Here is a 7,472-nt window from a genome sequence, read left to right on the forward strand (position 1 = left end):
CTCCTTGGTTGCACTTCCTCTATCCACTTTAGTGCCCATATAATAGAAGTTCTGTTGTATACACCGATACCCCCTCAGACAGTCGTTTAAGCTTTACATATTCATATTGTGGGATATAAAAAGCAAAGCCTGACTTCCCAGTTTGTGGATCTTGGGATCCATCTGTATATATCTGAAGATAAGTTCCCCACTGATTTTCCAGTCTTCGCTTTACCATATTGGGATACTCTGTGCCTTCATGATGTTTGATGTTATCCATTATACTAAGATCTATTTCTGGTATGGACATCAACCACGGTGGTACAACTGACCAGTACACTTGCGGGGCCACCCCTTCCTCCTTCAGTCCCAGTTCCTCAATTTTTTTTCTGATGTTAAACATAAAACATTCCTTCCTCCTTTTCCCTGATCCCCACTCCCACGCATTAATTAGAACTATTTTTGTAGGGTGTTCTCCTTTATGTGCCCATAATTTAACAATATACTGCATTGCCAATTTCTCCCGTCTAATTGACAATGGCATTTCCCCCATCTCTACCAACAAACTGGGACTGGAGTTGTACGGAGGGCCCCGCAACATAGTCTCAGTGCCTTAGCTTGTATTACTTCCAGCCTCTTTAAATGTGTATCAGCGGCTGTCCCATAACACACACATCCATAATCCAGTCTAGATCTTATCATTGCCCTGTAGATCATTAGTTGAGTATCTCTGCCTGCACCCCATGTGCTACCTGAGAGGGAACGCATTACATTTATACCTTTTCACACTTATTTACAACATTATCTATCTGCTTTTTCCATGTTAGCTTCTCATCCAAATGCACCCCAAAAATTTGAACTCTTTAACCCTCTCAATTGCTTGTTCATACAAAAATAAACCACCACATTCAGTTTTCTTATTACCAAATATTATATACTTTGATTTCTCCACTGATATCCTCAACCCCCACTTTTCACCCCAACTAGTTACTTTGTTCAGAGCTACTTGCATTTGCTCAGTTATTTGTTTGACATTCCTGCCCCTTTTCCAGATGGCCCCATCATCTGCAAAAAGAGATTTTCCAAAACTATTCCCAATTTCTTCAAATATATCATTTATCATAATATTGAAAAGGACTGGGCTTATCACGCTACCCTGAGGAGTTCCGTTATCGATACCTGTACCAGCTGATAAAGCATTTGCAACCCTAACTTGAATTCTCCTGTCCTTCAAGAAGTCTTGTATCCAGTTAATCATCCTCCCTCTGACTCCAGCCTCATATAGTTTTATGACAAGCCCCTCCTTCCATAGCATGTCATACGCCTTTTCAATATCAATAAACACCGCCATTAATACTTCTCTATTCACCATTGCTTTCTTTATATCACTGTCAAGGGACGTAACGGCATCCATGGTACTTCTCCCTCTACGGAATCCACTTTGTACTGATGTAAACCATCCCTTCTTCTCTAACTTATAAACCAATCTGTCTGTAACCATCCTTTCCATTATTTTACATAGGACTGATGTCAGTGCAATGGGCCTGTATGATCCTGCCTTATAAGCGTCTTTCCCTGGTTTCAATATTGGAACCACCAGTGCATGCTTCCATGTGCTAGGTAGAATTCCCTCTTGCCATATGTGATTCATTAAGGCCAAGATTTCCTCCAAAACTTTGTCACTAAGATTCTTAACAATCTCATAGCTAACACCATCCTTTCCCGGGCTGTTTTCCTTCCTTTTCCAATTGCCCTGTGCAATTCTTCTAATGAGAAAAATAAATTACCCACATCAGAATTATCATTATTTATCTCAAGTTTGTATCGATTTTGCTCTAATATCTCATTTTTTTCCTTATACCTGCTTCACCAATGTTAGCTCCACTGTGAACAGCTCTAAAGTTATTTTCACATAGCTTTGCTTTATCCAAATCACTTGTAGCAAACAATCCTCCCTCCTCTAAAACTGGCATTTTCCTTTTCCTATACTTCCTGCCATACGATGTACTGCCGCCATATTTCTGTTACTGCAGTCTCTGCCCCTAGTTTTCCACAGTATTTTCTCCAGCACTCTTTTTTGCAGTCTTAATCACTCTGCGTGCTTTGGCTCGCAGTCTTTTATTCTACTGCTTTATCTTCTGTTGGATGTTTCCTCAATGCTCTATACCACAATTCCTGTCTCTTACTGCTTTATCACAGTCCTTGTTCCACCATGGCACACTAATTTTCCTTTAGAACACTTCTTTATCGGGATAGATTCAATTGCACTTTTCATAATTTTCACATAAGCTGCTATTCCATTCCTCTATTGTCCCTTCCTCATTTACTTCCTCTATAGTTTTGTTACACTTTTCAGAAAAAATGCCCAATCTGCCTTACTATAATTAAAAAGTTTGGTTACCCTGTTCACTCAATAAAGTTTTCCCAAACCTCAATAATATTGGGTAATGATCACTCCCTATTGTATATCTGTCCAAAGAATCCCACTCTCCAACCCTAGCTAGTTCACTGGATGCTAATGCCAAATCTATATGAAACATTTCCTGTTCTAATATCAAATCTAGTTGGCCTGCCATCATTTAAACAAACTAATCTCCACCTGTCCATAAATTCCTCTATAGTGCTCCCATTATTATCTTTTATTCTGCTACCCCAAAGAGGGTTGTGAGAGTTAAAATCCCCACCCAAATGACGGTGCCCTATTGTTCCATAACCCACTCCAACTCGCTTAGATTTATTTGCAAACAAGGATTATACATGTTATTATGTTAATCCACCTGTGCTGTCCCCAAACTCTTACTATAACACATTCTAGTTTAGACATTATCTCTACATTTGATACTGTACATCTGATCTTATAAATGTTGCACACCCTCCCCCAGACTTTCCTTTTCTATCATATCTGTTACTTTCATATCCAGGAATCACAAAATCTAAGCATGGTTTAAGCCAAGTTTCCTGAATACATATCACCTCTGGTAGATCCTTAAATTCATCAACAAATCTCTTAAGTTCCTGTCCATTAGCCATCAAACTCCGTGCATTCCATTGTAAGATGTAAAACATCAGCAATTTAACTATCATCATTTATGTCCATGTTTTTTCCCCAGTACATTCCTCATTACTGTCAGTGATCTTTGTTTTCCCCTACCTCTTTCGTAAACTTCCAGTTTCTGTCTCATATACTTGTGCAACTCTTCAGGACCCATATATGCCTCTTCCAGAAATCTCTCTGCAGCATCCACCACCACTTTAATAACGTCAGATCTTCTGGTTTGGTCTCTAACTGCCCACAGAACATCTACCATGAATGCCAGGAATGACTGGGTTCCCCCAATCTGCCTCACTTTCTCCCTATCAGGTGGGAATCAGAAGGTACTTCAAATACCACTGTCTGGAAGGTTCCCCCGTTCCCCTCACTTTCTTCAGGGCATCTGCATATGATATTTTGCCTTCAACTCTCAATTTCTCTACTCCCACAGCTCTAACATGATGCTCAACCCCTAAATGAAGATACATGATTTCCGCCACAGTTACAGCACTTGACTATATCAGCTTTACATTGAATAAAGTCATGGCTTCCTCCACACTTCCCACATCTTTTTTTCCCTCCGCATGCTGCTGCTACATGGCCATAGCGTTGACAATTGTAACAACGCAGTGGGGGTACGAATATACTGTCTTACTGGCAAGCTAATATATCCAAGGCTGACCCTTGCTGGCACAATATCTTGCTTGAATGTTAATAGCACAGCAGTACCGGTTTCTTTGAATCTCCGTACAGCTTCAACCTCAGCTCCCTTTAAATTCTTCAAGATGTCACTCTTCTATCTCAAGGCTTACATAGATCACTCCTTTAGCATTTTTAGCCTGACCAGGATAAAACATTCAACAGGCCTGTTAAGCAAATGCCGAACTTTAAGGGCATTCAACCTCTGATTATCATTCTGCAAAAAACAAGTATATTCATTCATCATTTTAACATTTAGAACTTTTCCCATTTTGTTTTTAGCCTCCGATAGTCTGAGTGGGTTTAAGGCTTTGTCACTTTTATCTTTGAATTTAACTATCATCCTAAATCCACCCTCCTCTTCAGATCTTGGCATTTTCCTTGTGCTTTGGGACTCGTCACTCTACTTCCACTTCCATTGTCAGATCTATCTCTTTTTCAGATTGTCTGGACTTTTTGTCATTACCCAGCCCATCACTAGTTTCCCCTTCGGCGGCATAGCCATCCCTCGTTGGGGAGCTGCCTGCTGCTTCAGCTCACAACACAAACTCTCACAGGAGATGCCAATTGAGATATCAACTACTTGTCCCTTGTAAGATTAATGAGTCACAAAGTAATTTGAATCGCCCTCCAAACCGTACAACTCCTCCTAGCCGTGAATCATCCAGTCTTCCGGCAAACCACAACAACATCCCATACACACATTAACGTTTTATATCCAGTCTATGGTCGTAACACTGGGCCAAACCAAAACATTCAATTCATTCGATATGAGCGATTTGAGGGTCTCCTCCAAACTTGGACTGATCCTCGTTTTTGCTGTAATCTGATTGGCTCAACGGCGCCGATCAAAGGAGTTTACTTTCCATCCGGTTAGTGTGACAAGTGCAATAGAGACGGTAAATATTGATATATTTGAATATTTGAATTTAAGAGAAAAAATGTTGGCACAAGAGGTATTTGTAACTATTTTAGCCTTCTAACTGACTGGGAAATAAAGATGTTTAGCTAAATAAGTATTATCATTGATGCACTCATCAACCAAAATCTATTTAAATTAGCACTTTGAGATTTCCCTGAAATGTAAAGTGCATTATAAATAAAATTTATTATATTATTATTAATTAGAATATTTTAAATGCTTATCACAGCAAATATTGATGTGATTCCTTTTGATTAATTACGAAACTACAAACAAGTTACAAAACTTGTAATTAATTAGATACATTTTTTAACCTCATTGCTCCAGCTCCATACTTTACATTCAGACATGACACCGATCTTGATCTTCTCATCTAACTTTCAGCAAGAAAGCAAAAAGCAAATTTTCTAAAATGTCAAACCATTCCTTTAAGTCTCCTTAAAAAAAAAAATCATCCTAATGAACATAACATAAAAAGGATTGCAATTCTCCATTAGCTTTACAGATACACTGAATTAAAAGAACTAAAGAAACCTCATTTCAAGACTTGACTGATTTTCCCACCACCTCACATTACCTTAAGGCATTTCTCGAACTTTGCTAATAAAGTTATTGACAACACTAACTGCAGGTCATTATTCTGCATTGATTTAAAACGAAAACATCAGTGTGGCAAGTCTAGTCAGTTTTAATTAGAATTTCCAAACAATAGCATACATGCTTCGAATTGTATCATAGTCAAGATTTAGTTAGCAATAAACTGTGGAAAAGCTGTGAACAAAATGACAACATTGAACATTTGCCCGCGACCCTGTATGCAGGATAAGTGGTTGACGATGGATGGATGGATGAACATTTGCATGTAACATCTACACATCAGAAAGAAAGACTGAAGAGGGTGAGTTTGACAACTCTACATTTATTGCTTGTTTTCTGAAATGACAGGACAAAGAAAATATCTTGAATCAAAATTATGCATCATGATTCAATAGCAGTCAAATGTAAATTCAAAATATGTACAATTTCTTAAGATGTTTACAATTGTAAGGATGGATGGGTCAATATTGTCTAGCATTACACCTACATCTTGGTTGAATGTAGTGAGATCTTTGTGAAAATGGGACACAAGCTTCCGTTAAAACCCCCCCCCAAAAAACAATGAAGCCATTAAAACTGTTTTGTATTACAGCATGATTCGAGACAATAACAAAATAAGACAAGGTTAAATGTCAGCTTAACTCAGACTTTAATTTGTTTAGCCATTTTATCAGCACTGGAAAGTAATGTAAGGACATAAATGGACGTGGGTTTTGTGGGGAAATTGAAAATCTGTCAACTTGAGTGAAATGTGTGTTTGAGGTTACATTCACTGGCTTTTGGGGGATCAAACAGACTGCAAAAACTTTCCAATGGTTAAAGTCAAAGCTAGAAATCTGCTTCCTGTCCAATGTGAATGCACCTTTCCTTTTTAGAGGTGGCAATTGCAAAAGCAGGGAAAAGCAATGCAATGAAAGAACCAAAATTGTTTTAATTCAAATTATTAACATTTTTACAGTTAACAATACACTAATACTTACAATTCAATAATTTTTCATACATTTATTGTATCTTTCAAAATCACACTGTAACAGCTGTCCAAATGTTTGCTTTCACAGTTGCGTCTTGTGGAAACAGTAGAAAACTGTTTCAATATTTAAACAGCAAGAGATTTATACATATCTGCTGACAATATTATAAAATGCCTCCACTTTTCTTTACCATGTGAAGAGCACACAGTGCCCTGAAGAGATTTGGTACCACTCATAGCTGTGCATTAAACACGGAGTTGGAGCCCAGAGACAATCCATTTATCTTAACATAAAGACTGGGACCAGAGTGAAAGTTAAAAAACAAACAAAAAAACGTTTTTGCTTCATCTGTACAATTTAAAATCAAAAATGTATGTTTTTACAATTTAAACAAAGCTTTAGAGGATCTGCATCTTCCAGTCTTTACACTAAGCTACTCGCCTCATTGCTCCAGCTCCATACTTTACATTCAGACACGACACCGATATGATCTTCTCATCTAACTTTCAGCAAGAAAGCAAAAAGCAAATTTTCTAAAATGTCAAACCATTCCTTTAAGTCTCCTTAAAAAAATAAATAATAAACAAAGAAATCATCCTAATGAACATAACATAAAAGCATGCAATTCTTCATTAGCTTTACAGATACACTGAATTAAAAAAATTATTCTCACATTACAGACTTTCCTTCTCTCATTATTAAAACCATTACTATTCTCACTGGAATAGGGTGTCATCTTGGATGTCCATCTCTCATTGGACTTTATGTACATTTTTAACATGTTTTTTCAGGGGCCTGACTGTGTGAAGTTCTTGGGCAATGAGGGCAGGAATGTGTTTCTCCCCTGTGGATATATTTGTGCCTTTTCAGGTTGTTGAAGTCTAAAAATCCTTTCCCACAGTATGGGCACCAGTGTCTCTTTTCCCCATTGTGCCCCTTAAATGCATATTTAGTTCCACCCTTCTTGCAAATTTCTTTTCACAGAGGTTGCAATGGAATGGTTTCTCTCCAGTGTGGATCGTATGTGGGCTTCCACATCTCGTTTTGTGAAGAATCCCTTGTACAGATCTGGCAGACAAAAGGTTTAATCTGCTATGCACCATCTGGAGGTGTTTGGTGAGGCCAAACTGTAGACAAAGCCCTTCCCGCATGCTGGCAGATATGGATCCTACCATTGCGGTGCACCCGGCCATGCCGTTTAAGACCTTGGAGTCCGAAACGCTTCCCCACAAGCTTCACGAGAAAGGTCGGCGACCTGTGTGAAGGCTAACAT

The sequence above is a fragment of the Micropterus salmoides genome, unplaced genomic scaffold (assembly GCF_014851395.1).
Source record: "Micropterus salmoides isolate LMB-PRFRI ecotype aquatic unplaced genomic scaffold, ASM1485139v1 Ms_hic_scaffold_12, whole genome shotgun sequence".
In the NCBI taxonomy this organism is placed as follows: Eukaryota; Metazoa; Chordata; class Actinopteri; order Centrarchiformes; family Centrarchidae; genus Micropterus; species Micropterus salmoides.